Source organism: Tamandua tetradactyla, chromosome 2 (assembly GCF_023851605.1).
Source record: "Tamandua tetradactyla isolate mTamTet1 chromosome 2, mTamTet1.pri, whole genome shotgun sequence".
In the NCBI taxonomy this organism is placed as follows: Eukaryota; Metazoa; Chordata; class Mammalia; order Pilosa; family Myrmecophagidae; genus Tamandua; species Tamandua tetradactyla.
This window is the reverse complement of record NC_135328.1, coordinates 30,235,506-30,260,766: the sequence shown is the minus strand read 5'-3', so window position 1 is coordinate 30,260,766 and position 25,261 is coordinate 30,235,506. Positions and strand designations below refer to the sequence as shown.

The following is a 25,261-nucleotide window of genomic DNA, read 5'->3' as shown; positions in this document are numbered from 1 at the left end:
ATTATATTACAGTTAGGTAGTATTGTGCTGTCCATTTCTGAGTTTTTGTATCCAGTCCTGTTGCACAGTCTGTATCCCTTCAGCTCCAATTACCCAATATCTTACCCTATTTCTATCTCCTGATGATCTCTGTTACCAACGACATATTCCAAGGTTCTTCACTAATGTCAGTTCATATCAGTGAGACCATACAGTATTTGTCCTTTAGTTTTTGGCTAGTCTCACTCAGCATAATGTTCTCAAGGTCCATCCATGTTGTGACATACTTCATAAGTTTATTCTGTCTTCAGCTGCATAATATTCCATCATATGTATATACCACAGTTGGTTTAGCCATTCGTCTGTTGATGGACATTTTGGCTGTTTCCATCTCTTTGCAATTGTAAATAATGCTGCTATAAACATTTGTGTGCAAGTGTCTGTTTGTGTCTTTGCCCTTAAGTCCTTTGAGTAGATACCTAGCAGTGGTATTGCTGGGTCATATGGCAATTCTGTATTCACCTTTTGAGGAACCACCAAACTGCCTACACAGCAGTTGCACCATTTGACATTCCCACCAACAGTAAATAAGTGTGCCTCTTTCTCCCCATCCTCTCCAGCACTTGTCATTTTCTGTTTTGTTGATAATGGCCATTCTGGTGGGTGTGAGATGACATCTCATTGTGGTTTTGATTTGCATTTCTCTAATGGCCAGGGACGTTGAACATCTCTTCATGTGCCTTTTGGCCATTTGTATTTCCTATTCTGAGAAGTGTCTGTTCAAGTCTTTTTCCCATTTTGTAATTGGATTTGCTGTCTTTTTGTTGTTGAGTTGAACAATCTCTTTATAAATTCTGGATACTAGACCTTTATCGGACATGTCATTTCCAAATATTGTCTCCCATTGTGTAGGCTGTCTTTTTACTTTCTTGATGAAGTTCTTTGATGCACAAAAGTGTTTAATTTTGAGAAGCTCCCATTTATTTGTTTATTTCTATAGTGCTCTTGCTTTAGGTGTAAGGTCTATAAAACTGCCTCCAAGTATAAGATTTATAAGATATCTCCCTACATTTTCCTCTAACTGTTTTATGTTCTTAGACCTAATGTTTATATCTTTGATCCATTTTGAGTTAACTTTTATATAGGGTGTGAGATACGGGTCCTCTTTCATTCTTTTGCATATGGATATCCAGTTCTCTAGGCACCATTTATTGAAGAGACTGCTCTGTCCCAGGTAAGTTGGCTTGACTGCCTTATCAAAGATCAAATGTCCATAGATGAGAGGGTCTATATCTGAACACTCTCTTCGATTCAATTGGTCAATATATCTATCTTTATGCCAGTACCATGCTGTTTTGACCACTGTGGCTTCATAATATGCCTTAAAGTCAGGCGGTGTGAGACCTCCAGCTTCATTTTTTTTCCTCAAGATACTTTTAGCAATTTGGGGCACCCTGCCCTTCCAGATAAATTTGCTTATTGGTTTTTCTAATTCTGAAAAATAAGTTGTTGGGATTTTGATTGGTATTGCATTGAATCTATAAATCAGTTTAGGTAGAACTGACATCTTAACTATATTTAGTCTTCCAATCCATGAACAAGGTATGCCCTTCCATCTATTTAGGTCTTCTGTGATTTCTTTTTAACAGTTTCTTGTAGTTTTCTTTGGATAGGTCTTCTGTCTCTTTAGTTAAATTTATTCCTAAGTATTTTATTGTTTTAGTTGCAATTGTAAATGGAATTCCTTTCTCGATTTCCCCCTCAGATTGTTCATTACCAGTGTATAGAAACACCACAGATTTTTTAATGTTGATCTTGTAACCTGCCACTTTGCCATATTAGTTTATTAGCTCTAGTAGTTTTGCTGTGGATTTTTCAGGGTTTTCGACATATAGTATCATATCATCTGCAAACAGCGAGAGTTTTACTTCTTCCTTTCCAATTTGATGCCTTGTATTTCTTTATCTTGTCTAATTGCTCTGGCTAGAATTTCCAACACAATGTTGAATAACAGTGGTGATTGTGGAAATCCTTGTCTTGTTCCTGTTCTTAGGGGGAAAATTTTCAATTTTTCCCTGGTGAGGATGATATTAGCTGTGGGTTTTTCATATATTCCCTTTATCATTTTAAGGAAGTTCCCTTCAATTCCTATCTTTTGAAGTGTTTTCAACAGGAAAGGATGTTGAATTTTGTCAAATGCCTTCTCTGCATCAATTGAGATGATCATGTGATTTTTCTGCTTTGATTTGTTGATATGGTGTATTACATGAATTGATTTTCTTATGTTGAACCATCCTTGCATACCTGGGATGAATCCTACTTGGTCATGATGTATAATTCTTTTAATGTGTTGCTGGATTCTATTTGCTAGAATTTTGTTGAGGATTTTTGCATCTATATTCATTCTATTCTAATGAATTTATCTCTATTCTAATGAATTAGAGAGATTTGTCTGTAGTTTTTTTTTTGTAATATCTTTGCCTGGTTTTGGTATGAGGGTGATGTTGGCTTCATAGAATGAATTAAGTAGCTTTCCCTCCACTCAATTTTTTTGAAGAGTTTGAGCAGGGTTGGTACTAATTCTCTCCGGAATGTTTTGTAGAATTCACATGTGAAGCCGTCTGGTCCTGGACTTTTCTTTTTGGGAAGCTTTTTAATGACTGATTCAATTTCTTTACTTGTGATTGGTTTGTTGAGGTCATCTATTTCTTCTTGAGTCAAAGTTGGTTATTCATGCCTTTCTAGGAAGTTGTCCATTTCATCTACATTGTTGTATTTATTAGCATAAAGTTGTTCATAGTATCCTGTTATTACCTCCTTTATATCTGTGGGGTCAGTGGTTATGTCTCCTCTTCCATTTCTGATCTTATTTATTTGCATCCTCTCTCTTCTTCTTTTTGTCAATCTTGCTAAGGGCCCATCAATCTTATTGATTTTCTCATAGAATCAACTTCTGGTCTTATTGATTTTCTCAATTGTTTTCATGTTCTCAATTTCATTTATTTCTGCTCTAATCTTTGTTATTTCTCTCTTTTTGTTGCTTTGGGGTTAGTTTGCTGTTCTTTCTTAATTCTTCCAAGTGGACAGTTAATTCCTCAATTTTTGCCCTTTCTTCTTTTTTGATATAGGCATTTAGGGCAATAAATTTCCCTCTTAGCACTGCCTTTGCTGCATCCCATAAGTTTTGATATGTTGTGTTTTCATTTTCATTTGCCTCCAGATATTTACTGATTTCTCTTGTAATTTCTCCCTTGACCCACTGGTTGTTTAATAGTGTGTGGTTGAGCCTCCACATATTTGTGAATTTTCTGGCACTCTGCCCATTATTGATTTCCAACTTCATTCCTTTATGATCTGAGAAAGTGTTGTGTATGATTTCAATCTTTTTAAATTTGTTAAGACTTGCTTTGTGACCCAGCATATGATCTATCTTTTAGAATGATCCATGAGCACTTGAGAAAAAGGTGCATCCTGCTGTTGTGGGGTGTAATGTCCTATAAATGTCTGTTAAGTCTAGCTCATTTATTGTATTATTCAAATTCTCTGTTTCTTTATTGATCCTCTGTCTAGATGTTCTGTCCATTGATGAGAGTGGGGAATTGAAGTCTCCATCTATTATGGTAGATGTGTCTATTTCTCTTTTCAGTATGTTCAGTGTTTGCCTCACATATTTTGGGGCATTCTGGTTTGGTGTATAAATATTTATGATTGTTATGTCTTCATGTTGAATTTTTCCTTTTATTAGTACATAGTATCCTTCTTTGTCTCTTTTAACTGTTTTACATTTGAAGTCTAAGTTGTTGGATATTAGTATAGCTACTCTGCTCTTTTCTGGTTGTTATTTGCGTGGAATATCTTTTCCCAACCTTTTACTTTCAACCTATGTTTATCTTTGAGTCTAAGATGTGTTTCCTGTAGACAGCATATAGAAGGATCCTGTTTTTTAATCCATTCTGCCAGTCTATGTCTTTTGATTGGGGAGTTCAATCTATTAACATTTAGTGTTATTACTGTATGGGTAATACTTTCTTCTACCATTTTGCCTTTTGTATATTATATGTCATATCTAATTTTCCTTCTTTCTACACTCTTCTCCACACGTCTCTCTTCTGTCTTTTCATATCCATCTCTAGTGCTCCCTTTAGTATTTCTTGCAGAGTTTGTCTCTTGATCACAAATTCTCTCAGTGATTTTTTGTCTGAAAATGTTTTAATTTCTCCCTCATTTTTGAAGGACAATTTTTCTGGGTATAGAATTCTTGGTTGTCAGTTTTTCTCTTTTAGTAATTTATATATATCATCCCACTGTCTTCTTGTCTCCATGGTTTCTGCTGAGAAATCTACACATAGTCTTATTGGGTTTCCCTTGTATGTGATGGATTGCTTTTCTCTTGCTGCTTTCAAGAGCCTCTCTTTGTCTTTGACCTCTGACATTCTGACTAGTAAGTGTCTTGGAGAATGTCTATTTGGATCTATTCTCTTTGGGGTGCGCTGCCCTTCTTGGATCTGTAATTTTAGGTCTTTTATAAGAGTTGGGAAATTTTCAGTGAAAATTTCCTCCATTAGTTTTTCTCCTCCTTTGCCCTTCTCTTCTCCTTCTGGGACACCCACAACATGTATATTTGTGTGCTTCATATTATCATTCAATTCCCTGAGTCCCTGCTCATATTTTTCCATTTTTTCCCTATATTTTCTGTTTCTTGTTGGATTTCAGATGTTCCATCCCACAGTTCACTAATCCTAACCTCTGTCTCTTGAAATCTACCATTGTAGGTTACCATTGTTTTTTTCATCTCTTCTACTGTACCTTTCATTCCCATAAGTTCTGTGATTTGTTTTTTCAGACTTTCCATTTCTTCTTTTTGTTCATTCCTTGCCTTCTTCGTATCCTCCCTCAATTCATTTATTCGGTTTTTCATGAGATTTTCCATGTCTGTTAGTATATTCTGAATTAATTGTTTCAACTCCTGTATCTCATTTGAACTATTGGTTTGTTCCTTTGACTGGGCCATATCTTCAATTTTCCTGTTGTGATTTGTTATTTTTTGCTGGTGTCTAGACATTTAATTACCTTAATTAGTTTATTCTGGAGATTGCTTTCACTTATCTTACCTAGGGTTTTCTTGCTAGATGAGTTTGTTGTCTATCTGTTCTTTGACCTTCAGTTCAGCCTTTTTTGGACCTCTAGCTTAGGTTTTGTTTAACAGAGGATAATTTTTCAGTTATTGTTTTCTTGTTTCTTGCCCTGCTTGTAAGTTGCCTTTTCCCTCCCCACACTTAGGAGGGTCTACATAGGTAATATAGACTCCAACCAGGTTTTCCGGGACTAAACTGGACTCCTATCAGGGGGAAGGAGTCACCTGTGTCAGTTTTCCCTGAGGGTGAGACCCAGCAGGTTAAAAGAATTTCCTTTGAAGTCTCTGGGCGCTGTTTTTCTTTTTTTACTTTTTTTAAAACTTTTTTTATTAATTAAAAAAATTAACAAACAAAACATTTAGATATCATTCCATTCTACATATACAATCAGTAATTCTTAATATCATCACATAGTTGCATATTCATCATTTCTTAGTACATTTGCTTCGATTTAGAAAAAGAAATAAAAAGACAACAGAAAAAGAAATAAAATGATAATAGAGAAAAAAAAGACTATACATACCATGCCCCTTACCCCTCACTTTCATTTACCACTATTTCAAACTGAATTTATTTTAACATTTGTTCCCCCCATTATTTATTTTTATTCCATATGTTCTACTCTTCTGTTGATATAGTAGCTAAAAGGAGCATCAGACATAAGGTTTTCGCATTCACAGAGTCTTATTGTGAAAGCTATATCATTGTTCAATCATCATCAAGAAACATGGCTACTGGAACACAGCACTACATTTTCAGGCAATTCCCTCCAGCCTCTCCACTACATCTTGAACAACAAGGTGATATCTACTTAATGCATAAGAATAACCTCCAGGATAACCTCTCGACTCTGTTTGGAATCTCTCAGTCATCGACACTTTGTCTCATTTTACTCTTCCCCCTTTTGGTCGAGAAGTTTCTCTCAATCTCTTGATGTTAATTCTCAGCTCATTCTAGGGTTTTTCTCAGTCCCTTGATGCTGAGTCTCAGCTCATTCCAGGATCTCTGGCCCATGTTGTCAGGAAGGTCCACACCCCTGGGAGTCATGTCCCATGCAGAGAGGGGGAGGGTGGTGAGACTGCTCATTGTGTTGGCTGGAGAGAGTGGTCACATCTGAGCAACAAAAGAGGCTCTCTTGGGGGTGACTCTTAGGCCTAAATTTTAAGTAGACTTGACCTATCCTTTGTGAGGTTAAGTTTCATGTGAACAAACCCCAAGACTGGGGGCTCAGCCTATAGCTTTCGTTGTCCACACTGCTTGTGAGAATATCAAGAATTTGACTTGGGGAAGTTGAATTTCTCCCCGCTCTCACCATTCCCCAAAGGGGGCTTGCAAATACTTTTCCAGTCACTGATCAAATCATTCTTGGATTCATCGGGGGATCACTCTGGACAAACCAACAAAATCTCATGTCCTACCTGAGATTCCAAGTACTTATGACATTCAATCAAACTATCTACATGAGTTCTATTAGGAAATGCTCTAGTCAAAATCTAAATTTTGTAACAAATGAACATTTTTTGCTTTAGTCTCACACATAATGTGACATTTTGAAGTATTAATTATCATCCATTTTCAGCACCTTGCAATAATGACATTCCTTTGTTCTTCCTCATTGGGCTCTGTTTTTCTTATCCTGCCCAGTATGTGGCTCTTGTCTGCCTGCGGGTCCCACCAGCAAAAGATGTTGTGACACCTTTAAGTGTGGAAGGCTTTCCCTACTGGGGGCATGGTGGAGACAGAGGAGAGGTTGTAGGCTGGTTTTAATGGCTTCAAACTGTTGAGCCCTGGGTTCTGAATTCCTTGAGAGAGGGATTCCACCTGAGTTGGGTGTCACCCTTTCCCTGGGGAAGGTACAGGTGGGAGACAGCCCTGAAAGCAGTCTGTTTCTGCCTATGCCTGGGGCAGTTGCAGCCCCAGTAGTCCCACCACTGAATCCAGAGGCAGCCAAGCCTCCATAGAAACACCCACAAAAACATCCATTTCATCCCTTTTCCTCTTTTTTGGTTAGCCCAATAAGCGACCTCCGCCTTGACCAGGTTCGCCTGATTGGGAGCCTATTTTTAGTAGTCAGAATTTGTTAATTAATGCCACAATTGGTGTTTGGTTGGACCTGTCCCTGCTACTGTTAGAGTGTCTTTCCTGTCCCTCTGGGAAGCCGCCTGTGGGGGAGGGGTGCCAGGCATTGGCTGCTGTGACTTGGGGAACTCACAGTTCTGGAGAGACTTGCAGCTGGTCTAGCTGGTCCAGACTGGGGCATGCTGTTTGTCTGGTCACTGTCATGGCTCTGGGAGCTGTTCTTTACTGTTTCTGGTTATTTAGTAGTTGTTCTGGAGGATGAACTAAAATGCGCACCTTGCTAAGCTGCCATCTTGGCCCCTCCCTCCAAGAATGGCTTTAATTGGACTTGGTGTGAGTCATCCTGTTCTAAAGCAAGTTGCTGAACAGTTTCTAAACATGAGGGGTGGACTTGTTTTAGCTGGCACAAAGACCAGAGGTAAAATTTAAGAACAGAATGGAAATAGTCTTGTCCATGCTGCTCTTGTAGTAGAAAGTTCTGCCACAGGAAGTACAAAAGCCAATGCATTTAGTGTTCTCCAGCATGTCCTCAGTGCTGGACCACATGTCAAGAGGGGCAGAAACTCCACCACTCTCTATACCAGGCTATTGCCAAAGCAGTTCAACAACCATTTGATGTTTCTGCTTTTAATGCCAGTTACTCAGATTCTGAACTCTTTAGGATTTATACTGTCTCACAGGCTGTAGCTGCTGGTGATGTTATCAAGGCTGCCTATAACCAAGTAAAAACAATTGCCCAAGGAAATCTTTCCAGTACAGATGTCCAAGTTGCCAAAAACAAGCTGAAAGTTGGAAACCTAATGTTGGTAGAGTCTTCTGAGGGTTTCCCGGATGAAGTTGGGTCCCAGGTTCTAGTTGCCAGTTTGTATGTCCCACCAACCACAGTCCTTCAGCAGATTGACTCAGTGGCTGCCGCTGATATCATAAATGCAGCAAAGAAGTTTGCATCTGGCAAGAAGTTAGTGGCAGCAAGTGGAAATTTTGGGCAGACACCTTTTGTTGACAAGTTGTAATAAAGAAGTACATATTATAGGAGATCAAACATTTTCTCAATCCAGAGCTGCAAATGCTTGAAAGTCAAAAGTCTGTAATAAACATTTATCTTTTTTTCTCAATGAGTGAGATATAAGGCAATAATGAAGATAATTATTCCCAGCTGACCTAAAGTAAATAAAATATTCTGTTTAAAAAAAAGCAAAAGCATTGTAATATTGTTTTACTGAAAGATAATTAATAAAGTAAAATGCACAAATCTTGATTGTACAACTTTATGAATTTTAGAAATATACACTGGACTTGTCAACAACACGTAAGACATAGAACATTTTCATACGTCATGAAAGTTCCCTCATACTCCCACACAGTCAACTGCCCCTACTCAGAGATAAACATATTATCGTTTTCTATCACCATAGATTTGGTTTTACCTGGTGTTGAATTTCATAAAAAAATGGAACCCTATAGTATGTATTTTTTTGACATTGATCCATATCATTACATATATTAGTTGTTTGTCTTTTTTGTTCCTGTGTAGCAGTCCATTTTATGAATATTGCATAACTTGTTCACCCATTCTCCTGTTGGTGGATATTTGGGTATTTCTATTATTTGGCTAGTATGACTAAAGCTGCTAATACTAATTCTTGACCAAGTCTTTTTGAGGTTATATACTTTCATTTCTCTTAGGTATATACATAGATGTGTAATTGTTTGGTCATAAGGTAGATGAATGTTTAATTAGAAATTGGCAAACATCTTTCCAAACTTGTTTTATCATCTTTCACTCCCCACCAATAGCGTATGAGAGACATAGTTGCTTCACATCTTCACAAGCACTTCATATGGTCAGTCTAACTTTAAGAATTCTGGTGGTGTGAAATGTTACCTCATTATTATTTTTAATTTACATTTTCCTTTAGGATAGTGACATCAAGTACCATTTCATTTACTATTTTCTATACAAGCATTGTGTTTTGTGAAATGACTGATCAAGTCTTTTGCCCTTTTAATTCGGTTGTCTTTTTCATAGTGATTTGTATTAGTGTTTAAAAATATATTGTTAGATATATGTATTATATATATCTTTGTTAGATATACATATATTATAAATTAATTTCTTCCAGTCTGTGGCTTGCCTATTCATTTTATTAATGGTGGATTTTTGATGAGTAGAACTATCAACTATGTTTGAGTTCTTTTTCTCAGTATTTTTTTCTTTTATGGTAAGTGCTTTTTGTATATTGCCCAAGAGGTCACCATTCACCTCAAGGTCACAAAGATATTCCCAAATCTTCTCCTACAGAAGCTTTAAACTTTTAGTTTTCCCATTGAGTCTATTATACCTTCTTGAATTAATTTTATGACATGGGGGATGGGTAAAGATTTTTTTTTGATGAGTATATACAGTTGTTTAAGCACTATGTATTGAAAATTAAATTCCACTGGTACCTGTGTCAGAAATCAAGGGCTCGTTTTTGTGTGGCTTATTTCTATATTCTGTTCCATTGTTTATCTGTCCTTACACCAATACCACGTTGTCTTCATTGCTGTAGTTTTGTAGTAAATATTGGAAACTGATATTGTAAGTTCGAGATTTTCTTGGTTATATACTAAGTCATTTGCATTTCCATATAACTTTTGTAATCAGCTTATATATTTCTTTTAAATAAAAGATTGCTGGGATTTTTACTATGATTGTGTCAAATTTATAAAACAATTTGTGGAGGATTTAAAAATGAAAAATATTGAGTCTTTCAATTCATAAACATGGTAATCTCTCCCTTTATTTAGATCTCTTTTTTACTTTCATTCAGTAATATTTTGTGATTTTAAGTTGAGATCTTGCATAATTTTCATTATATTTATTCCTATGCATTGATGTTTTTTGATGCCTTTGTAAATAGTTTTTCATATTTTAAAATTTCCAATTGTTTGCAGCTAGTATCCAGACATATTCTTGAGTGTTTTCTGTTGACTTCATATCCAGCAACTCTGCTAAAATTTTATGTATTATTTCTTTTCATTTGTTTTATAGATTTATTTGGAATTTCTATGCATGTAATCATGTCATCTGCAAATAAAGGCAATGCCATGTTTTGATTTCCAATCTTTAGGACTTTTGTTTCTTTTTCTTGCCTTATTGCACTGGCTAGAACCACCAGTACAGTGGTACATAGGTGAAGCTAATATGCTACTAGCTGTAGTACTGTTGTAGTATATATTCTTTATCAAATTGAGGAAGCTCCTTTCTACTACTGTTTTTTGAGTTTTTTAAAAGTCTTGAATAAATGTTGAATTTAATCAAATTATTTTTGTTTGTATCTAATAATAATATTTAAAAATTAATTTTATTTACAGTTTTCCAAAATTTACAAACACTCTCTATCCATAAGGCAACAACTTCCCAGAACTCCCTCCTCCCATTCTTTGGTAACCTCTAATCTACTTTCTATGCCTATGAACTTGCTATTTCTAGATATTTTATATAGATGAAATCATACAATATTTGTCCTCACGTGCCTTGCTTACTTCACTCAGCATATTATTTTCAACATTTACCTAAGTTGTGGTGTGTCTCATAACTATTCCTTCTTATGCCTGAATAATATTCCATTGTATATACCACATTTTGTTTCTCCATTCATTTGTTGATGGATACTTGGGTAATTTCCATATTTTGGCTATTGTGAGTAATGCTGCTATAAACATTGGTGTACAAGTATCTCTTTGAGACCTGTTTTCAGTTTCTTTGTGTATATACCTAGGAACGGAATTGGTAGGTCATATGGTAATTCTGTATTTAACTTTTTGAGGATAATAAAACTTTATGGTTTATTCTTCTGATTCTTTAGATGTGGGAATTACATTGACTTATTTTTAAATGTTAAAACAACTTTGTATATCTGGGATAATCTGACTTGATTGTGATATATTGTTCTTTAAATATTATCACTGTATTCACTTTATTCTTTTGCTCAGGATTTCTACATCTGTGCTAATGAGGGATATTGGTTTTTAATTTTCCTTTTAATGTCCTTGTCATGTTTTGATATTAGGGCTATTCTGATATCATAAAGTAAATAGAAGTATGTTCCTTCCTCCCCTGAATTCTCAAAGAGTTTGTGTAGAGCTGATATTATTTCTTCCTTAAATGTTTGGCAGAGTTCACCAGTGAGGCTATCTGGCCATAGCTTTTTAACTGTTTGTGTTGTTTTGTATGTATTTGAAAATTGTTAATAACAGATGATATCTTACATCTTTCTCACACTCTGCTGTGTTTTAATTCTCCTTTTATTGACCTGTCTTTAAGTTCACTGATTCTTTCTTCTGTTGTATCTAGTCTGCCATTAAGCCCGTGAAGTGAATTCCTAATTTTAAATATTTTATACTTTTTGTTCTAGAATGCCCATTTTATTGTTGTTAGTGTTTCCACTTCTCTTAAATTCTCCATTTTTTTCATCCGTTAGGTCCATTTTTCCCTCTAAATTTTTAATATTTCTAGTAGTGATTTTACACTTGTTTTCAGATAATTGAAATGTATGTAATTCTGATGAACTGAAGCTTTTTATTATGTTTAAAGAGCCTTGGAAACTGGAGCATATTATTACTTTTCCCTAGACAGGGCATGTTTTTTCCTTTTATCAGAAAGCTTTTGCTTGGATCCAATCAGAATTTGAATTGGATTGGGGCTGGTTTGTAGATTTAGTTTCAGGTTGCTTTTGTTTTCACATTTCTTGAGGGTGAAATCTTATCTGTGTAGATGGTAGGCCCTTCCTTCTAGCGGACTTTGTAATCTAAGCACCGAGAAGCCCTGAAAAGACTTCTTTCCAGCCTTTTCCCAGCTTCCCAGATGTACCACCAGACCCTGAGCAAGTCCGCTGGGAAGAATTTGCTAGCAGGAAGAACGAGCTCTGCATTTGGGGTTCCTAAGATTCATTCCATTAATCCAGCTCATATGGCTATTAAAAGCGTAACTGGTTTCTTCTTACCCCAGCAGATTCTTCCTGCTTAAACTCAGCAGTTGTCTTTGGAGGACAGCAACTCATGGTCTCAACTCACCCAGGAAGGGCTTGTCCTTTTTTCTTTGCATTCACAGCTTTCTAATATGTTAAAACATGAATTTTTAGTATACTCAATTTTTTCCCCTAGTGTTCTGGTGAGAACAATGATCTGTCACCAAATTTTATATCCTAAGCTGAAGTAAACTCTACAATAAAATTGTGAAAGAATTATGAAGTGACATTTGCATCACAGTTTTTTAGAACATACTGTAATTTTACATTGTGGTATTGGCACAAGAGTAGTCCAATGCATTTCAGTAAAGCGGAATAGAAATTTAAGAAACAGACAAGGTTTTAGCTTAAAGGTTTTTTTTTCCAAAAGGGCAATGCATTATTCTATATAAAGGAAATAAAATACTTATTTGTAAAAAATAAAGCTAGATCCTTTCCTTATTTAATTCTCCAAAAGGTGATTGCACATTGAATTAGAAATTAATTCAAACAATGAAATTACAAGATAAAAAAATAGGAGGAGAGATTCTGTTTACAGGGTTAGTAGAATATTTCCAAACATAAAATTATAGAAAAATAACAGTAAAAAACAGAAATTTTTCTACCTCAGCAATTATGAACACATTTAAAAGTCCAAAATAACATTTGCAAAATAAATGATATACAAGCCTTATTTATCACCCACAATAACATAAAGAACTCTTATAAATCAATAAGAAAAAGGCAAATAGGAAAAAACCTTAATAGGTAATTCATAAACAAACACAGAAATGGCTTACAAATACATAAAAATATTTACATAATTACTAACCAAAGATCCTTCATATAGCTTTTTGTTGTTTGTTTTTTCTTCTCCTCCAAGGGAAAAAACTTAATTTTCTAATAGGCTTTTAAATGACAATTTAAAAATCACTGAAAGAATAGTCAAGCAGTGAATTGCCTAAAGCATATATTTCAGAAACCAACTTTTGGTTCTATTCAATCTATTTTACTAGCTAATTTTCTCTACCCATTTTGTGGTACTGCTTTGAATATGTTTTTTTGTGTAGTTGATTTTCCCAGGAATCATCAGACCGTAGGTCTGGATAGGGTGACTATAGTAATAAATTCTACTGGCGCTTGCCCAAAGCTTATAAAGGACATCCAGCCCTTTCAGAAAAGTCTTACCTGCTTATTTCTTTCATATTTTACTTTAGCTCATATTCTTCTGCCCTGGGCACCCTTTTGAATATCTGAAGTTCATCAAACCTCCTGAGGATTGTGACTCAACTTCATCATTATCTCCCATGTCCACCATATCAACATTGATGACATTGCCAAAAGATAGTCTCCCAAATTATCACTCCCTTAGAGGGTGCCTGAGTAATACCACTGCTCCTTCAGTCCTCACTGAGCCAAATCTGTGCTGTGCTGTGGGCAAAAGTGAGGATCCATTCTTGTGGGTGTAGAGTTATTGTGGGTGGGAACTTTTGGTTAGATTTTTCAATCGAGATGTGACCCACCCAATTGAAGGTGGATCTTAATCCTTTTACTAGAGTCCTTTATGAGAGAATTAAGGATAGAAAAAGTGCAGAGAGAATTTAGAGAAGAAAGCCCTGGACATGTTAAGAGAGGAGCCATGGAAGCAAGCAAGGACACACAGAAGCTGAAAGCAGTGAAACCTGGGAGCAAAGGACCTGCAGATGCTGGCCATGTACCTTGCTATCTGATAGAGGAACCCTGGACGTCAGCGACCTTTCTTCAGAGAAGGTATCATCCTCTTGATGCCTTAACTGGGATATTGTCATGGCCTTAGAACTGTAAATGTGGAAACTAATAAATCTCCATTGTAAAAGCCACCCCATTTCTGGTATATTGCATTCCAGAAGCTTTAGGAAACAAAAACATCCCCTGATTCTATATCACGCTTTGTAACCTGGGTAGTGCTACTTAAGCTCCTCTGCTTCCTTATGGAAATGGCTCCTTTATCTGTTTCTGCACCCTTCTGACTACTCCAAAGTTGCAGGCTAGGAATCAAGATGCATTTATACCTTTTTATTCTATTCCAATTGGGAGAAATTTCCCAAGAAAAGTTCATCTGAACATTTTTTTTTCTCCACACACAAATGAATGCAGACAAATGGAAACCTAAACTGCCTGGCATATCCCTTACTTGTCATGCCTAGAAACGAATGGATCTCCTTTAGAATCATCTATGATACCCTCCAACACATTCATAGGTTGAGATACAAATTATTAATGCTCCATGCCCTTAACTGTTTCTGAAGTTTTCCTTCATTGATGTCAGGAAGGAATAAATAATGCTCCATTCTATTTTGTCTGTTTTTTAATTTTTCCTTCACAGATGTTGGTGACTCTGCTTCAGTATTTACTGTACTATTAATACTTAACTTCAACCAAACCATTATACTTCATGAGCCTCATTTTCTTTTGCCATAAGATAAGCCAGTATTTTTACCAATATTCCAGGGACATGAGGAAGCATAGCCAATTAAGTATTGTGGACAAGTGGCAAAGAAGCCCAAAAGAGGCATAAAGAAAATCTAAAGACTCTAAACCAATGAATCAACTCGAGTAAAAAAAAAATCCTCCATAAGAAAGCAGACTGACCTTCCGAGCTTTTGTCCCTTAGGGAATATTAGTTTTACCTTTCCTGCTGAAATGATGGCAACCAGGCTAGGAACTTTGGATAGATTATTTATTCAGTGTGACAGCCCCTCCTCCTCTTTGGAAAGGTCATGGGTAAAAAGGGTTGGTGAGAGAGAAAAAACCCTTCAAGTTTTTTAAAACAAACCTCACAAAGAATCAGAATTAGATGAACAAACATTGAATACCTGAGTTAATTTCATTTCTCTTTGTCTCAAAGGAAAGAAAAATTTTCCCTAATAATCGCTACCAATGGAAATTCATGGTAGCAGTGGAAGCCTTTTAAAATGGTAAATTTATCTCATTGATGTTCAGAAAAAACAAAGTTCCAACTGCCTGTGTGGTGGAAGGAAAACGAATTCTTGAAAAAGGCCCGTTGATTATGGCTTTCTCTCATTAAAAGAGAGATTGCTCAATGGGATGCGGAAGATCACAGATCTTCCGCTTTTGGAAGCAAAAGATAGAGTTTTTAAAACCCTAACAAAAATAAAACTCTACCAGTGAGCTACTCAAATGCTGCCTTGCTTGAATAATGTGCTGAGTTAAGTAGAGAGGCCTGTGAGGCAGTAATTACTCCAAGGAGACTGCAGGGAAAGGAAAGTACATTCCAGACACCTAATCATTTACAATTGAGTTTAATGAGGTAGTAATTTACAGCTTTGGGGGTGGAAGTATGGAAAGATCCCTGCCAGGAACTGGGCAGACTCTTTAAAATCCTGGAGTTTAATGAAGGCATTGGAGGATGGATTCATACAGCTGAACTTGTGTAATTCCATCTGCTCAGTGCTTGGACAGGAAGTAAATGACACGGCACTGGGGATCTACATCTGGAAACAACATGTTTCAAAGGGTTTTATAAATCCTGCAGTAAAAGAAGAAGAAAAAAAAATGAAGGCAAATTATGGCGGGATGGGGAAGCACAACAAAGAGTGACCACTTTCTTTGTGAGATGTTCTGCAGAGTCTTTTCAGTTTGAAGAAATAACATTTTCTAATGCCGGGGCCAGCCACTGATAATACTGACAAAACGCACTTGTCAATCCAATATGAAAAATAGGTATTGGAAGTTTCCTCTCTATGTCGGGTTTAGGGGGAAACTACAAAGTGTTTCAGAATCCACTGAACTTACCTAAGTTCAGTGCAAGACCTAAGCACCCTTTATTGGTCTTGTAGCAACGCTGCTGGTACTTTATTGTCTTTATTGCCATCATTTCTTGGTTCATATGACACTGGGTTAATTTTACTTTCTGTTCATTGGTGCTTTTAAAATATAGCTAGCACTTTGGGAGAAGTTGTCATAGAGAATTGGAAAAAACTGAAGACAATTATGGGCTGCGTGTGGGGACCTTTCATTATGTCATGCCAGTTGTGGACTGATACACAGATCAGGATTTCATTTTCAAATGTCTTTCACATTTCATTTTCTGTTGCCCTCATTTTAGCCCTTCCAAGGGAAAACTTCATGTTCCCCTATTTCTAAATCCTCAGAGACATTCTCATGTTTACAACCCAGTTTCCTCATTCTCACCTTCTTTTTGTTTCCTATTTGGAAATTAGGAGGAAAGTTGAAGGAGACAATGAGGGTAGACCCAATAGAATAGAGGACCCCTTTGCATGTCTTATCACTCAAGAGCATGACTGCAGTTCAAACTGATCCCCTCTCCAGGTTAGTACAAATTTTTTAGAAGGAAATATGTGTCTGTGTGCCAAGTAGGCAAGTGGTATTAAAGAGGAAAATCATAATCACGATCACATTCACAATCATAATCATTGATAACACTGCTTGAACATTTCTTTGTGCTATTTACTCTGTGCTAGATCTTTTACATCTATTATCTCATTTAATTCTTTCATTAGTCCTACAAAACAGGTTCTACTTTACCCCATTTTGCAGATGAGAAGACTGAGGCTCATAGCTGGCTAACAGGTAGAATGGAGACTCCATGCTCAGCTCTGTCTGATTACAGAGCCCGCAGTCTTAAATCCTATATTGGATTGAATTTCATGTTTGGGTATCAGATTATAAGGACATTACAAGGACTTGGCCAGGAGGCAGAGTAATGGTTCTAACAACATCTGGGAAACCCTTCCATTTTCAAAAGAAGGGAAAATTTCTATCTTTAATGTTCCGTTATGGTATTTGGACTACTGAGTACAGAAAAAGTCCTAATATTTTGTTTTTTCCATCGACCTTGGAATCTGGCTTAGAGAAAAGGGGAAATTGGTTTTCAAATGTTTCCTTCTCCAGAGAATGAAACGTTTTCCATACCTTAGTTTTGAACACATTCTTTTGTTGATTAAAGCTTTTACACAAGTTCACTTTTTAGGTTTCTCAATATGAAAAAAGAGTCAGGGCAAAATCTGCACACTGCAATAATAATTATTCTTTGGAGAGTTATATATGCCTGTCCACAATAAGAAACATGTGACAAGGTATTTAGTTATGGTTTCAATCCACATGAACTGAGAAGGACTTTCAATTTAAATAAATCTTCATATGTGTGACAAAAACAAGCTCCAATATGTTATCCGTAATTCCAGCAGTGAAATCCAAGGCCAAAAGTGCTAATGAGGGAGGAAAAATTTTGAAAAGTTTAATATTAAGCCCTTACTTCTCTTTCTGGCCTACAGAATTAGCAGCCTTATTATTGGAATTTCCTTGGGTAGTGCTAGTTTATTTCCAGATTTGAGAATATTATACTTCTAATCTTAAAAAAAAAAAAAAACGGTATCTTACTTTGGAAAAAAGTATACTTAGTTACTTTCAAATAAAACCATTTCTCTCTTTTAGAAAACCACAGAACTTCTAAAATAATAGTGCAGTCATTCCCTGGACCAGTGAATACCAGTTTGTGTTGTAGAGTTAACATCAGTTTTTGATCCCATGATGCATGTGTTGTGGTACTTATTACCTCTCAAACACCTTGTGAGTCAAACCCAAATTAAAACTGAAAATTGAATCCATATAAACTGATTCTCTTTTTTATCCCCTGGACAAGGACAGTAATGTCTTGTTTATTAGCATGATTGGGGATGAAGGTCTTCCATTACATTGATTTTTCCTCCAGAAATGTTGCCCCTTCATATACCAGATTAAAAAACTTCCATTCTGAATTCTGTGGATCTCCTCCTAAAAAGTAGGAGTTATCTGTCTGCCTTCTTTCAAAAGAGGATGCTGAATAGAACTTAGTCTTATCTTGATGACCTCAGATCACTGTTCTAAATATTCTCAGTTATTATTTTTTGCTACACTGTATTCTGCTGTGTGGTGGGAGAATCACTGAAGCAACAGGGCTGCTACTAAGGTGAGAAGGGCTGTCTTAAGACTGACTGAAACCAGACTCTTAGGCTATTTGATCTATTGCAAAAGTGTTTGGAATTGATGTGTGCGTGCACGTGTATGGCTGTGCTCCTTCTGTATCGTGCTTATAGTGGGTACTTTTAAGCTTCTTTGTTGGAATATCCACCCTAAATCTGTAGCTCAGAGAAACTGCTAAGCTTCTTGTGTGAAAGCTGGGCTTTGTGACATCTGTTTAGGTCATTTAGAAGCCTTGGTTGTTCCATTTCTGGTTCTGGATTGTGTAGCAGATATTCAAGACTGCCAGATTACTCACCTCTGAGTAAGCAAACGATTTCTGTAATATTAAGCTTATTTTGAAAAATATTAAAAGATTTCACAACCCTCCATCCCAAATCTTCCTTCTTTCACATACCCTATTTTATTAATGCACCACCATCTATTCCAATCAGCTATGCCAGAGGCTGATGTTGTAACATGGAGCTTTGGGGCATATTTTAGTTTCCTAGGCTGCTCAAAGCAGATAACATGAAATGGGTTGGCTCAAACAATGGAAATTTATTAGTTTATAGTTTGAGGCTGAAAAAATGTCCAAATTCAGGCATCAAGGCAATGCTTTCTTCCTGAAGACTTGCTGCTGACATTCCTTGGCTTCTCTGCCACATGGCAATGCACACAGCAGTGTCTGCTGGTGTCTCCTGTTTCTTCTGGGTTTCATTGCTTTCAGCTTCTTGCTTTCATGTCTTTTTCTTTCTATGTCTGTATTCATTCTCATTTTAAAGGACTCCAGTAATAGGATTAAGTCCCATTGGGAATGAGTCATGTCTTAACTGAAGTAGCATCATCAAAATGTCCTTCTTACAATGGGTTTACAACCACAGGAATGGATTAGATTTAAGAGCATGTTTTTCCTGGGGTGCATATAGCTTCATGATTATAGCACCAGATTAAACACAGGTACAGCTAGTTTGGAATTTCTGCTTCCCAATGATAATTGCAGGATCGTAGGCATAGTAAATCACTTCTCTCATCCTTTCATTTAACACATATTTACTCATACCTGTTATATTGGATAGGCAGACTTTGATAGAAGTTTTACTGTGAAGGAAGGCAGAGATATGTGAGGGTAGCTAGGAGGGAATGTGGGTCAAGTAAGGTTTTAAAATCTCATGCCATTTTTGTATCTGATGGGAATGACTCAATAGAGACTGGGAAATTGATGATGCAGAAGACAGAGGAGACGATTGCTGAAATAGTTATTTTTGAGTTGGCAAGAGGGATGAGATCTGCTCAACAAGTAGAGGGCTGGGCTTCAGCTCTGAGGCCAACAGTTCATCCATAGCAAAAGGAGGCATGACAGAGAACAAAAGCACACATACCAATATGTCATTAGTCGTGGTGTTTGGAGCATGTCCACCCCTTTTTTTAATTGCCTCTGTTTTCTCAAAAAAGGAAGCAGGGTCATTTTCTGAGAGAATAGATGGATAGGAAGTTTGGAGGTTTAAAGAGAGGAAAAAGTTATGAGCTAGTCATCTCAGAGAGTAGACCAGTGAATGACTAGGGCAACACAATAGAGTTGCCTTGATGCTTTCAGGGCCATTTGAGATTAGTGTTCATCAGTGTAAAGCTAGACCAGTCAGTTCCTCTTTATGGATCACACTTCCCCTATTTTTCTGCCTCTTATTTTGGACTGTGATAGTATCTTTCCCGTTGGGAAGCACTGGTTATTTCTGCCTCCAACCTCTCCTCCACACCTCCCCATTCATAATTCTTCCCCATGCCCTTGCACCCTTAGAAAACCAAGTTAGTGGCTTTCCCTTCTGAATTTCCAGAATATCTTTTGCATACTTTTATTATAGCCCTTTTCCATAAACTTTCTTTACATTTCTATAAATTTCTACAAATTCCTGCCTCCCTCCTCACTCCCATTATGCATGAGTTTGTATTCCCAGCCCCCTGATATACTTAAATATTCAGTAAATGTTTACTGAATGGAAGAAGGAAGGAAAGATGCTCTTCTTCCCGTATTTACAGCCCTTATAGATGTTTCTTGTTTCGGGTATTCAAAGAAAAAAAAAAGCAAACCATCCTTTGCTTTGTATCTCTAGAGATGGAGAAACAATGAGTCTCTTTGGATTTATTTTGGAAATTCCATTTATTTACTGAATATTTGTTATTTTTCTTCTACTATTTCTGAATGATGAATATTTTTGGCATCACTTTAACAAGACAAAGTGAAAAAATATTTATTTTCTAACAACCATTTCCCTTCCAATAGCGGCAAATTGCATAAAGCATTTCTAGGTCAACCAAGGCAACTGAGAAATTTTTATTTTGACCATGGCTGAGGTAGTTTTGCTGTGGAGATGAGTGGAGGCACAGAGAGGTACTTAAGGCCAGTTGGGGGGCTGTAATTGATTTCAGATGTGTTCTGAATAAAACCGAAGATGAATGCCCCAGAGGTAGACTTCTGGAGAGCTCTTTAGCTGTTTCTAATAAAATTTTCTTAAAAATTCCGGTCTATTTTTTTTTCTACAGATGCATATAATTTTTTGAGCATCAACTAATGGGACTGAATAAGAAATGCATGTTTGTTAATAATTTTCCATTTCTCCCTAACTGTAAAAGAAATACAATGGTCTTGGCAGAGAAACTGAAAAATACAGATAACTATAAAGAACAAAATGAAAATAACCACTGGATATTTGCGTGCATTTATTTAGTTGGTCTCATACATGATACATGTTTGCATATTAATTTTTTTTTTTTTTTTTGCATAGGCAGGCACCAGGAATCGAACCCAGGTCTCTGGCATGACAGGTGAGAACTCTGCCTGCTGACCCACTGGGCCTGCCTTTGCATATTAATTTTTATGTGGCATTATCCAGAGTTTTGCTGTCACCATTGCAAATGTTTTCAAAAATATGAATTTAATAGTCTTATAATGTTCTATAGCAGGGCTTTTTTTTTTTTTTTTTTTTTTTTTACAGTTTCTGATGTATTCTTGGGTATTCATAGAGGCAGGTTTTAGGCCCCACCTGAGGGCTTACAGAAAGCCCTGGGAGGCAGCCCCCATGCCAGGCTCCCTTGGTGCTCCTGGAACAGAGCAGTCCCACATTAACTGATCTAGATATTGGACTGCTGCACAGAAGTTTCCTTCAAGAAGGGTTTCCAAGCATATCACACTTTGAAATCAATTATAGGTGAGCCATAATTTATTTAGTTATTTCCCATTTGTCACACATCCAATTTTTCTATATTTTAAGTAATGTCGTGGGCATTTTATATAAATACATTTTTATTTTATTTAGCTATAAATATAAAATATAAAGTACAAAAGAGTATGCATTATATTTATATTTATAAATATATTTATATTTACGTGTAACAGCAGTGTGTGAAAGGATCTATCTCAGAACACACAGGTCAGCTTGAGAATGACTTTTTCTCAGTTGAAAAGCCGCACATCACTGTTATCTTAATAAGCAGCTCTTTTTTTTTATAGTGAGACTAAACTTTTCTCCCACATAGTTATTAGTGATATTTTTCTTGCATGGATTTTTCATTTGCTAGTATTTCTTTTTTTCCTAATGTTTCTATTGAAGCATTAGTGTTTTTCCATTGGATTTTAAGATTTGCAAGTGTGCTTTGTAGATTAAGGGTATTAACCTTAAATAGAGTCTTATTTGAGGCTATTTTTCCAGTTTGTCATGTAATCTATTAATTGGATTAAGACTATTAATCTATAGGAAATGCAATCAATTTTACAAAAAAATCCAACAACCTTCCTAAACTGTATTCTTAGCTCTGGTAATTTATCTCCAAGGTTCTTTGAGTTTCTAAATGGAAAAAATACATCATCGGGAAATAATTATTCTTTTGTTTCTTCCTATCCAAACTGAATGGCACTTATCTTTTCCTCTTAGCCTTCTGAGCAGGGCTTCTGGTGCTATGGTGAATGAAAGTATTGTTTGTGAGTATTTTTATCATGCTTCTGTCCTCAAAGGGAATGCTTCAACCTCTTGGGGTGATTGTCATAGGTTTTCAGAAGATTTTGTTTATCACATTAAGGAAGTTCACTTTTATTCTTATTTTGCTAGTTCTTTAAAACCATGAATTATTGTTGATATCAAAAAATCCATTTCTTTCATTGATTTAAATGCTCATTTCTTTCCTCTTTTATTCTGTTGAAGTGGTTAAATGACACTGATTAAGTTTTCAGATATGAGCGTATCTTGAATTAGTCCAAATTGCTCACGATATATTGTTTATTTGTATACTGCTGGATTCAGTTTGATCACATTTTATTTAAGTATCATCTCATTTATAGTTTTAAATAAGTCTGACTTATTCTCCTTTCTTGCAGTACTTGAGTCTGCTTTTGGAACCAAGGTTATATATGTATCCTAAATGAGTTAGGGAGGATTCCTTATTTTTCTGTTTTCTGGAAGAGAATTTTTGTTAGAATTAGTCTGCAAAACCAACTGGGCCTGGAAATGTGTATGCATGTGTGTGTGCAAGTATGTGTGTGTCTATCACAATATTAACAATAATAACAAACTTTATTCTGGTGGATTGTTCGTAAAGATATGTGAGTGTAGTTTCTCCCATTTCTGTATAACATGAAATTCTTCCCATCCAAAGTTTGAGTCTCATTGCCTTGAATCTGGGCTGGTGGGGAGACTTACTTTGGCCGATAGAATGCAGCTGTGAGGATGCTGTGTTAGTGCTGGGCTTATGCCTTAATGGGCTGGGCTTCTCCTGTTTTGGTTCTTTTGGAATACAGCCACCATGTAAAGAAACTCAGGCTAGACTACTGCGTGATGAGAGTCCACACATTGAAAGAGAAGCCTAGCCAGTCCCTATCTGATTAATTTCATGTGCCAGCTTGGCGAGGTTACAGTGTTCAGTTGTTCCGTCAAGCAAGCACTGGCCTGATTGTTACTGTGGGGGTATTTTGTGGATGGATTTACAGCTATAGTCAATTGATTGCATCTTCAGTCAACAAATGAGATTGCCCTCTCCAATGAAAGGAGTCTCCTCATCTAATCAGTTGGAGGTCTTAAAGCAAGAACGGAGGGTTTCAGAAGTCAGAAAGAAAAATTTCTGCCTCTACTTTAGCCAGCCAACTTCACCTGGGAAATTCAACTTCATCTTCATTGGAGTTTCCAACCTGCTGCCTGCCGTATGAAGTTCAGACTTGCCAATTCCTGTGGTCATATGAGCAAATTCCTACAATAAATCATTTAATATTTACTTTATCTATCTATCTGTCTGTCTGTCTGTCTATCTATCTATCTATCTATCTATCTGTCTATCTATATCTTCTAAGTCCTCTTTCTCTGGAGAACCCTGACTAATAGACCATCTGAGGCACCAGACTTATGTGATCAACCCATCTTGGAAGCTTCAGCCCCAGCCAAGCTGCTGTAGCTAACACAATATGTTGTAGAAAAAGCTGTCTCTTCTGAGCCCTATCAGAATTTCAGAATCATGGTAAGTTATAAGTGGTTTCTGTACTAAATTCTAATGTATACTTGGGTCTGCTTATGTCCATTTTACTTAGCGTGATTGATATCTTCTGATTTTTTTCTGCCTGTTTCTCACACTGTTTTGTTTCATTACATATTTTCATGTTTAATGGAATTTCCCCTTCTTAAGCTTGTTTTTCAAAATATTGTAGTTATTTGTATCTGTTTATTCTTTCAGAAAGACTTCTGAATATTTGTCAATATCCTCAACCCTTTGGAATTTTTATTAGAATTGCATTAAATTTATGTGTTACTTTGGGAAGAATATTTACAAGCTTATCTTTTTTTATTTTTATTTTTTATTTATGATACATAACCACATACAAACACAAACATCCTTATCATACAATCATTCTGTTCTTGTTATATAATCAATAACTCACACTATCATCACATAGTTGTATATTCATCACCATGACCATTTCTTAGAACATCCACATCAATTCAGAAAAAGCAATAAAAAGAAAACAGAAAAAAATTCATACATACCATATCCCTTACCCCTCCCCCTCACCAATCACCAGCACTTCAATTTACTAAATCCATTTTAAGATTTGTTCCCCCTATTATTTATCTGTTCCTAATCCATATGTTTTACCTGTCCATCAATAAGATAGACAAAAGGAGCATCAGACACAAGGTTCTCACAACCACACAGTCACACTGTGACAGCCATATCATCATAAAATCATCTTCAAGAAACATGGTCACTGGTGCACAGCTCCACATTTTCAGGCACACCTTAACTAAACAGGTGATATCTATTCAATGCGTAAGAACAATTTCCAGGATAACCCCTCAACCCTGCCTGGAATCTCTCAGCCACTGACACTTTATTTTGTCTCATTTTGCTCTTCCCCTTTTTGGTTGAGAAGATTTTCTCAATTCCTTGATGCTGAGTTCCAGCTCATTCTAGGATTTCTGTCCCACGTTGCCAGGAAGGTCCACACCCCTGGGAGTCATGTCCCATGTAGAGAGGGGGAGGGCATAGAGTTTGCTTGTTGTATCGGCTGAGAGAGAGAGAGGCCACATCTGAGCAACAGAAGAGGTTCTTTTGGGTGTGACTCTTAGGCCCAATTTTAAGTAGGTTTAGCCTATCCTTTGTGGGATTAAGATTCATATGAACAAACCCCAAGATTGGAGGCTCGGCCTATTGTACAAGCTTATCTTTACAACCTAGATCATGGCTGGTCTCTTCCTGTCTTCAAATCTTTTTACATTTCTTAGTAATTTTTGTAGTTTTCATAATCATTCATTCATTCATTCATTTATTCAGAGGGCATATTTCTTATAAAGCTCAAATTTGAAGCCCATTGCTAGCAAATGTATAGTACTTTACAGAGTATGCTTTGTGTATTAATCTTATCACCTGGAATTATTTTCTTTTCTCCCTTTATTTCTCTGTTTCACACACTTTTTGACATTTATTTTTATTTTATTGTGATTCTGATGTACCAGGGCCAACTGGAATCACACTGTATATGAATAGCCAGGTCTTTTTACCCTCTCTCCTTGGGTCTGGGTCTGCAGGCTGCCTGAGAAGGGTGAGACCTTGGGGAAAGCAGCTTTAGGCATTGAAGTC

At 36.4% G+C, this 25,261-nt stretch overlaps 1 long non-coding RNA gene and 1 pseudogene across 1 annotated transcript; both read left to right on the top strand.

Annotated features, from left to right (window-relative positions):
- Positions 1-5,771: 5,771 nt before the first annotated feature.
- On the top strand, positions 5,772-8,264 carry LOC143667514 (cytochrome b-c1 complex subunit 2, mitochondrial pseudogene; annotated as a pseudogene).
- A 6,389-nt stretch (positions 8,265-14,653) lies between these two features.
- On the top strand, positions 14,654-23,638 carry LOC143667511 (uncharacterized). The gene is made up of 3 exons (XR_013168077.1): positions 14,654-18,470; positions 20,929-20,968; positions 23,481-23,638. It is a non-coding gene; the product is annotated as an uncharacterized LOC143667511 (long non-coding RNA).
- Positions 23,639-25,261: the final 1,623 nt, after the last annotated feature.